The sequence below is a fragment of the Eriocheir sinensis genome, chromosome 42, assembly GCF_024679095.1.
Source record: "Eriocheir sinensis breed Jianghai 21 chromosome 42, ASM2467909v1, whole genome shotgun sequence".
Classification (NCBI taxonomy): Eukaryota; Metazoa; Arthropoda; class Malacostraca; order Decapoda; family Varunidae; genus Eriocheir; species Eriocheir sinensis.
In genome coordinates, this window is record NC_066550.1 from 630,365 (window position 1) to 641,223 (window position 10,859).

The following is a 10,859-nucleotide window of genomic DNA, read 5'->3' on the forward strand; positions in this document are numbered from 1 at the left end:
GACCAGAAAGACTGTCACGATAGACAGACTGGGTTCTCAGGACGCGGTCTCCGTAGACAGGATCAAGCCGGCTTACCTACTGGCCCCAGACCAGGCGCCCCATCTCTCCGTCGCCGAAACAACACCATCTGCACCACTCCGCACCAGGAAGATATCGTTCCTTCTATGAAGTCACTGGGGGGGAATATCTGTAGCAGTCACCGCTCGAATCGCGTGTTCCTTCCCCTCAGTGACACAAGAAAATGGGGTGCTGCAAAGAGAGACTAAGATTCTCAGTGTTTTCATGTAATGTCCATCGTCACTGTGTCTGTCAGTCTGTCTTGTCGCGTCTTCATCGTTAACTTTCCTTGTATTCGTTTACCTTTGACTGTCCGTCCACGTTCTCTTGTTGTCCACCGTTACACATTGTTATACACATACACCAACACTTAAATGTTAACCTACACAAACAACATTCACACAAACGCATACCCACACAAACACCTTTTTTTTGTGTTGTGTTTGTCTTAATGACTTGTTGTATTTTTGTGCAATAAAGCAACCCTAACGGATACTGAGTTTCTTTATCCGTGAACCGAGTAGCACTTATAACACTCGCTACCACCATACCTTTCAGCCCAAGTCTCAGGCATAACCTCGGCGTGTCAGGCTTCTCCCGAACAAGACACAACTAATTTAGAGGCATTCCTAAAAGTTGCACACTATTCCGAAATTAAGCCAACCTTAGTCCAGCTTCTGGAACATTATCGGGGGGCGCTTGCTCTACCAGGCGAGCCGCTTGGAGTTACGCAGTGTGCTGAACACCACATTATGTTAAAACCCAATACAAATCCTGTATATATCAATGCGTACAAGCTCCCACACAGTCAGAGGGAGGTGGTGCAACAACTTATCTCTGAAATGTTAGAACAAGGTGTCATCAAAGAATCGAATTCCCCGTGGAATTCACCCTTGTTCCTGGTTCCGAAGAAAGACGGCTCTTATCGTCCTGTGATTGATTTCCGGCGTGTGAACACCGCGACCGTGGATGATCATTTTCCGCTTCCCGTTCTTCGAGATCTTCTGATGTGTCTCGGTAGAGGAAATAAAGTCTTTACGAGTCTTGATCTGGTCAGTGGCTACTGGCAACTGCCCATGGCCCCCGAGTCACGTGAAATAACGGCTTTCAGCACGCCTCATGGCCACTATGAGTGGACGAGAATGCCGTTCGGGCTCAAAGGAGCTCCCTTGACCTTCCAAAGGACAATGAACAGTATTTTTGGTGACTTGCTGGGCAACTCTGTTTATGTGTATTTAGACGACATCATCATAGCAAGTAAAGACGTGCATGCACACATGGAAATACTAAAAGCAGTCCTACACAGACTTCAAGAGGTCGGATTAAAGCTCAAAATCACCAAATGTGAATTTTTAAAGCCTCGGATCAAGTTCTTGGGGCATGTCGTGGACGAATTCGGCATCCACACAGTGGACGACAAAATAAAGGCTATTGCCGAGTTCCCTCAGCCAACGTCTGCGGACAAGGTACGGTCTTTCTTGGGTGTCGCAGGTTATTACAGGCCTTTCATTAAGGACTTCGCAGCACGCGCGAGTCCCCTAACCCATCTTTTAAAGAAAGACGTACCATTTCAGTGGCTCCCAGCTCAACAAACGAGTTTTGAGGATTTAAAGAAAGCGCTTACACAGGCTCCGGTCCTTGTCTTTCCGGATTTCAAGGACCCTTTCAGCTTTGTACCGACGCTTCGGCTAGTGGAGTAGGAGCCGCGCTGATGCAAACAGATAAGTCCGGCAAAAAGCATGTGATAGCGTTCGCCAGTCGAGTACTTACAGCTCCGGAAAAGAACTATTCTGTTACCCACCTAGAAGCTCTTGCCATTGTGTGGGCTCTGAAGCATTTTCGTGACATAGTGATGGGGTACAAAATTGTGGTGTATACGGACCACGCGGCCATAACTGATCTTTTCAAGGGTAAAAACCTACACGGTCGTCTGGCAAGATGGTTCTTAACGATCCAAGCATACAATCCGGAGATAAAATACATCACCGGGAAAACAAATGTGGTCGCAGATGCCTTATCTCGGAATATTCCGATAGGCGCGATTACCACCCCAGAGGTCATCCACAACTTCACTTCACCTGAGCTACACACTGCTCAGCGTGACCACCCTGTGGAAGAGGTTAATTTACGCCCTCGAGTCGGGAGACGAATCAAACCTTCCTGAATTGCCAGTTCCCTTTTCACAATTCTTCCTATCAGAGGACAACCTCCTTTGTCGGTCATGGCCAACCAAACCGGTACCTATAGACCAACTGGTCATCCCAGACATATACGTCCCCGTGACGCTTCAGCTGGTCCATAACACACCCATTGCGGGTCACCCAGGAAGAGACAAGACGCTATCTGTCACCAGACGGAAATTCTACTGGCCCACATTACGGGTTGATGTAGAAAAACATGTCGCACATTGCGTCGTTTGTGCTAAGCACAAGGGGTCCGTCAAAGGGCCAGCACCTATGTTGCAATACCCAGTACCAGAGGTGCCATGGGATGTTGTTAATATAGACTTACTACAGCTCCCCCAGAGCCAACATGGCTCGCGCTTCTTATTGGTGTGCGTCGACCAGTTCTCTAGGTTTCTAGTTCTAGCGCCTCTCAAGGACAAGACAGCCACACGCGTGGCCCATGCCCTCGTGACTCACGTGTTGTGTCCACATTCGTCTCCTCGAATTCTCTTGAGTGACAATGGCACCGAGTTTAGGAACTCAGTATTGAGCGAAATATGCGCTCAGTTTAACATCACGCAATCCTTCGTCACAGCTTACCACCCGGCTGCTAATGGGTTGGCGGAGAGGGCTAATAGGAAAATCTTACAGGTCCTTAGGCCTATCGTGAACGATCTCCACGATAACTGGGAGGATTGGCTATCGCATATAGCCGCTTCCATAAATACGTCGGTAAACGACTCTACGGGGAAGTCTCCCTACTACATCTTGTATGGGGTGGAGAAACGTCTTCCGTACGACTTCCTAACAACCCCACAGCAACCTCTCTACAACATTGATAGGTACGCACAACAGCAGATGCATATGTTTTCCAAGATACACTCAGAGGTTAGGTGTACGTTAAAAGCTACGAAGGTTGAAATGATGTCAAAACAACACAAACAGGCCGTCCCGGTGAATTTCAAAAGGGTGACAGTCATGATTCAGCAAGCGGAAAGGAGTTCGAAACTGGGGGCTAAATTTGTGGGTCCTTACCGAGTTGTTCGGAATGTCAGGGGAAATCGGTTCGAGGTTCTCGAGTCGAATAGTGGAGTCAGTCTAGAAGTTCACAGTGATCGTCTGAAAGTAATTCCCTCGCCTTTGGACCTTGATATTGGTACTTCCCCCTCAGAGTCAAATGTTCAACAAGATAATCCCAACCCCCATAGCTATAACTTGAGACCACGGGTTTAAATACTTCATTCCCACCACTTTCAGATCATGATGTTGCGTTTTCTGACCATCTTGTTGTCCCTCGGCTCCCTGCTTGCAACAACACCCATCCACCTGAAGCCTGGTGCCCTCACGGCACACATAGGAGAGGTCTTCCTCATAGAAGATGTGTTCCTCGTAAAATATCCATATACTTCCTTGACCAACACCACGGACACAATCAGGATAGTCTCAGAAAAACTACTCGGCATGGCAGACGCCATACGGGCTACCAAGACTAGGGAATCAAAGGCACCTTCTAGTACCAACTCTCTGACTCTTTTTCAACTACTGGAGGATAGGATTCTGTTCTTACGGGGAAAAGTTGATGAGGTAAACATGGATTATAGTTTTCACTCAGTTCACTCTCGGGTAAAGAGGGGGTTGCTCAACATCGTTGGGTCCGCCTCAAAGTTCCTTTTCGGTACGGCTACCGACGAGGACGTTCGCGATTTGCGGGACCACTACGCTCATGTACTTTCCTTTGCTGCTCGAAATCGCAGGGTGATCAACGCGAATTGTAGAAAACTTGCGCAATTGCATACTAACATTGAGGAGCTGCTAGAGCAGATAAATAAGATGGTAGAGGTTATCAGCATAGTTGTCAAACAGATCGACCAGGTGAATCAGTTTCTCCTCCTAGATCAGGCCTTGCATGTATTGGAAAACGTCATTAACTCCGTCGCAACGGCAAATCAGCAGGTTATTAGTAACATGGTTGATGCTGCGCACGGTAGAGTCACACCTGCCTTGTTCCCTCTACACGATTTGAGAACGACTGTCCAGATCGGGTATCAAAATTATAGCCTAACGCCCTTATTCACCCCGGACATGAGTCAATATTTTTACCCTTTGATTGAGTCCAGCCTCACCCCTGATGCCATAATCATTCATGTTCCATTTCAGACGGCGGACGTGTTTGAGGCACACGCAATTGTCCCGTTCCCTTTTTCAGCTAAGGACAGTGTGTTAGCCCTGGACACGTCCCCGTCTCTTGTTCTAATCGCGAAGGATTTCGCTCTGTATTCAACGGGTAGCTACTCACTCTTGCAGTATTGCAAGGAGACGGTCTTCGGGCGATTCTATTGCTCTGCGTCTCTCTTTGCCTTCCTTCCAGCTCGGGGAGGGGTTTGCGAGATCGCCCTCACCCGCGTGAACGCGTCTGACGCTCTTTCCCTGTGCCCTTACAAGCAGCTAACACCAACGCCTGTTTTCCATAAGAACTTTTCAGGGTCTGCATTATTTTTATTTCCCTCAGTCATTCTATGTATCGGTCATCTGCCCGGAGGGTACCACTTATCAACGGGTTACTGGTCACTATGCCATAGCGGAAGCATGCTATATCCGCTCCACTAACATAACAACGTACCCGTCCCGGATCCGTCTGGTTTTCACGGCCAATATTTCCCATCGAGTGTTTCCTCTACGGTCTCTCGATGACATTCATTTCTCCAGCATCTCGTATGTGACTAATTCCCTTAATTCATTGTCTTTCGCAAACAAAACAGAGTTTGCGGAAACCATGGAGGAAACGCTGCCTGATTATTTGCATCTCCCCTACCTGTACCCTGGATTTTTTGTACCATTGTTTCTGATGTTCGTCAGTCTCGTCGTCATGTGCTACCTTATTAGGAGAAACTCTGTCCTGCACGATTATTTGGTTGTGCAGACACGGCGACTGGATGCCGGGTGGCCACTGGCAAGGTAGTTTTTCCTTTTCTCAGACATGTCAGGGGACAAAAACCTGGCTGCTCCTCTACTTAACGTTGTACTGTGTTTCACTACTGTATTTTTTTTTTTAGGAGCTAGATCACCGTTTCATTGTCTGTAACTATGCCAGTTGATAGCTTCTTATACATGTGTCCTTATATTTATCTTTTGAGAGGTTTCTTATGTTTCATGTCACACACGTTGTGGTTTCCCTCTCACTATTTATATTATAACTCCACATCTGTTCTTACATAGCCAGTGTTTTATTGTAATTGTATCATAGGCAGTCTGCTTGACAAACTCCCACTATGTATGTTCATGGTAACTAGACTGCTATTTAGATTTTTATATATCGCGAGGTCGCGATCACTGGTAGGTGACCGAGCAGTGTTATAGTATGATATCAATGTATTATTATTATTTAATATCACCACGAATTAGGCATACAATTGTCAATGGAAAAACCCACGACAGATAGATCACGCCACCTTAGAGGAATGTCGTCCGTCAGTGTTTACCGTCTCAGTTTTGTATACTTCGCACTCCGATGGTGCGTGGAGGTCACCTTGACATACGTGACCAATTGTAACAATTATTTTCCAACCTGTAACTCGCCACTCCTTCACGAGAGTCCGACTGACACACAACGACAGTCGCTCTCGCTCCGTCGCTTCTTGTACAAAAAGGCTACGAATATAATTCGCCTTAAGGAAGCTGAAGTCTTAATCAACACCCTTTAAACGCCCCCCAAGCCCGTTACAAGGGGTTACTATTGTAAAGTCAATTGTTAGTTTTCGGGGGGTACTATTATATATTCGATTCGAGGGAGTACTATTATAAATTCGATTCGAGGGGGTGCTATTATAAATTCGATTCGAGGGTGTACTATTATAATTCGATTCGAGGGGGTACTATTATAATTCGATTCGAGGGGATACTATTATAATTCGATTCGAGGGGATACTATTATAATTCGAGTCGAGGGGATACTATTATAAATTCAATTCGAGGGGATACTATTATAAATTCAATTCGAGGGGATACTATTATCAATTCAATTAGAGGGGATACTATTATAAATTCAATTCGAGGGGATACTATTATCAATTCAATTAGAGGGGATACTATTATAAATTCAATTCGAGGGATACTGTTATAAATTCAATTCGAGGGGTTACTATTATAAATTCAATTTGCGGATATTATTGTAATGTACAGACCCCGTCCAATATTGGACCCCACACTTTAGCGAGGCGTGAAAACGCTTATGAACATACGAACATTCGACTGCGATTAATCAAGTTAAAGAGTTTTACGAAGCCGAATTTAATAATCAACAACTGGAATTTCTTTAAAAAAATGCAAGAATTCAATGATTAGGTCAACCGAATATTAACAGAGAAAAATAACGAGACATCCATGATTTTCAACGAAGCGGTAGAAAAACTAAATGAAATAAAAAAGAATGCGGATGAGTGTGCACAGCAACAGATTAGAGCCAATAAATTGGCCGCTGAACTACACGGAGATTTAGGCATATTCACGCATGTGTTAATGAATCAGTACAATGCAAAACTGAATTATTACAATGCAAAAATACATTATCAGATCAAACTAAACTATTAGACGCGTTAAAAGTTCTGATGGAGCACCTGACCCCTGCTAGTGAATGTGTGACTTTGTTTTGACGGTCAACTGAACTCATGGATTCAGAATAGAGTTAAGATTTGATTTGAGATGATAAATTGTAACAGGAAGGCGAATTGCACATCTGAGCACTTGACTGCTTGACGCATGTGTTGTGTACAGACCCCCGTGCATATCCGGACCCCACTCTGTCTCCTTTGCTTCCCCCTCAGAGAGACTTACAAATTTTAGGTTACCGCTCAGGAGACTCTTATGAAAGCCGATCGATGCCTTCCATGCCTTCATAAACTCTTCGATGTTGTTGACCAAAACTATTATTTTCTTATTTTCATCTTCGTTATGAGGAATATCTTTTAATAGTTGATTTAAGGTAATTTCTTCGTTCGGGTTGGCGTCTTTGTCCAGGTTGATGTTGTCGACTGCAGTTCCAACTTAAAAATCTATAGCCAGGAGAAACAACGGTTTCAGCAAACTTAAAACTATGCTGTCTCGAAAGTTTAATACGGTTCGTTGAAATAACAACGAATACCCTGTCAAGACCATATAGTCAATGCATTGTCATTGGGAATAAAAACAATTGGGTGTGAATAGTGTATGTAATGCATTGTCAGGTAAAAGTTCTTGACGAGTAGTTTTAAAGATTGGGTGTGAATAAAAACCATTTTGCTTTCTTAATTTTTTTATTTCATTACACGGTGCACTCATTCGGCAATGCATTGTTGTCCTTCGGCAACGAGTGTTTTGGGAACAAAAACAGTTTCTTGATGTGTCTCGGAAAAGGTAAAGCTTTCCCTATAGCCACACCTGCGTGGTGAGCCAAGGGTCTTTCCTTGTAGTCCACTCTGTAGGCATTGGTCATCCAACTGTTCAGAATTGCATTGGTGTAAAGAGAGATGACGGAAGCGTCGTCGTAGAAGGTTTGGATAAACAAATCTCCGATATCGATGAGAGACTGCAACGCGACATCGAACGGAGTGTCGAAGTCACTGGGATATTCACCGATGTTTTTTTTAACATCGGCTTAAGTAATTCGAGTTCTGTGTTGTTGAAATACTTCTTGTTGATTTGCACTATTTTCCAATTCACGTCATTTTTATACTTAGTCAAAATCGAGGAACAATAATCTTTGAACAGTTCCATGGTTTTCACTCTGTTCAATAGAATTTTCGTTAAGTAGCTTAACATTTTTTTAGACATCAACGACTCAGCATCGGCATTCAATTCAAACGCTGTAACGACAGATTCTAAATCGGACGCGACTACTTGCATATTCAATAATTGATCGGCGACGGGTTCGTCAACATTACCCGTGTTAGGAAATATAGGTTGGAATAATGCGATCAATTTCTGAACGGCTTCTGTAGACGTGTCATTCGCATCTGACATTTCGTAATCTCCGTTACCGTCCCCTCTGTTTGTTCTCAAAAACATTAACCAATTCTGATTGGAAATTTTGTAATTGTCCAACAAGTGTTTCTTAATTCTGTTGTTGTTGTTAAGATGAGGATGAATGGCGTTGAGAAGTTGTTGAATTTTTATATTGTTATATTTTATTTTCAGGTTGTAATATCGACTCAACCTATCTTTTTCTACCAAAGAATCGTATATTTGCTTCAGCACGTTGTATGATCTTATAATGTTAATTTTGGTTTCATACTCGTCGTCGCTTCTTCTTAGACGACGGCGGACCGATGTCGTTGTCCTCCTCGTAAAAACCTCCAATAAAAAAAATCTCAATTGTCCTTTTTGTTTTAATCAGTCACACAAGGATACTATCGGTTATAAATTAAAGTGATAATATGATTCTTAGGATAAAGAACACTATAGAACTAAATTATGTTTGGTTTAATCCTGTTTTTTACTTTAATCGTTGTCGTACTCTTCGCTGCAACCAAGTGAGAAGATAAGATTCATTTCGGGTTATGTACATGAATCTCGGGTTATGTACATATAGTAGAATTTCAGTTGACTGGTGAAACAAAGTCACACATTTACTTAGAGTTAAGATGTAGTAGATGTGGAGATGTAGTAGATCAGAGGTGTAAGAAGACGATGTCGTGACATGTCGACAACTAACAAGACGAATTGCTAGAGTTCAGATGTTATGGGTGTAACAAGACGAATTGCACATTAGAGTACCTGACTGCTGCTAGTGAATGTGTGACTTTGTCTCATCTGTTCGTTTGCAAAAAGATGACGTGCCCATCCGAGCAACTGACTGCTGCTACATGTCGATAACTGCACAATTGATGTCGAGATCAATGTTGATCCCAAAATAGAGTTAAGATGTACGTTTTTAGTATCGATCACGAAGTAAATATTGTCCCGCGGTTTGTGTACATATAACGCAGAGCGGGTCTTGACAGGGTATTCGTTGTTATCTCCACGAACCGTATTAAACTTTCGAGACAGGAAATACACACAGTGCAAACACAGTGTTGCAAATACACGATGCAAATACACACATTGCAAATACACACAGTACTGCAAATACACACAGTGCAAATACACACAGTGTAAATACAAACAGTGCAAATACACACAGTGCAAATACACACAGTGCAAATACACACAGTGTAAATACAAACAGTGCAAATACACACAGTGCAAATACACACAGTGCAAATACACACAGTACTGCAAATACACAGACACAATGCACATACAATAAATACACACAGCGCTGCAAATACACACAATAACCTCATACACAGTGCAAATACACACAGTGCAAATACACACAGTGCAAATACACTGCAATCTTAAAATCATTATTATTTATAGTTTTTTCACATATACTTAATTTATTTGTCTTTCACTTAATTCGGTGCTAAGGCTTGTTACTTTTTTTTATAATTCAGTTACTTTGTTACCTTCAGTGAATAATGTGGTTTTTAAGAGTTCGTTGCTCTTTTTGTACTCGGCTTCACAGGAAACGTACTTTTGATAATTTATCAAATTTTCATCGTTCAATGTTTTAATCTCGACGTCTTTGTTAATAATGCTTTCCTGATATGTTTGGATCTCGACGTCTTTGTTATTAATACTTTCCTCCAATTCTGTTATTTTTTGGGTTGCATTTTCTTTATCTACGGTCAGATCGGTAATTTGTTGGCTCATATGCAATTCGTTGATTTATAGACGTTTCATTAATTGTCATTGTTTTCAAGAATTTGCTTGTTCGATGGTTACGGCTTCGGTCGTTGCGGCGGCTATTAAGTTATCGCTTGCTTGAAGAGTAAGTTGCCCAGTGAATGTGAGACCTTGTCGTCCTTGTCGTACAGTGCTAACAGATTCCAGATAATCGTCAAGACATGTATCTCTACATCTTGCATAAGTCGAGGTACAGGACAGTGATTTTAGATGCATCCCATACTATGTTGTCGTCCGTATAAATCACTATTAATTTGTTCGAACGAGTTATGGTTGTATCAAGTGCAGTTGAATTGACATTGTAAAAACCGTTTTTAATTTTTAATTATCTTTCACAGTTATCATAAACGATATTTGCTTATACAGTTATGAATCTCCAAGAACTGATAGCGATTCCGGAAAACTTTAGAACGTGAAATGTTAAAAGTAATGTAGACAGGGTACTCTTCGTCGTTGATTTGAATCTTGATATTTACGGTGTCTTCTAGAGGCACTTCATGCAGAAGACTAACGATTGTAAAGTCGTCCTCGATTCTGGATGTTCCTCGTTGTCTGACCTTAACTTTGACGTGGATTCAGCTGCTGGATGCTGCTAGAATATTAAAACCAGTTTGAAGAAGAAGCAGAGTTTCACAACGCACATGTAGATATTAAAATACAATTCTGTTTAAACAAATTTATTAACATATTTGTTCATCAGGATTCATCAGGATACACCGAGATGTTAGAAACAAACCTTTCAGAAGACAATTTCTAATACCTACCTGCGTTGAAGATCCTTTGCTTGATTCCTTATTGAGACAGCAGCCTGTTCGTCACTTAAGTCTCGTAAGACAGGGTAACAACCCGCATCGTCAATCACTTCTATGTCCCAG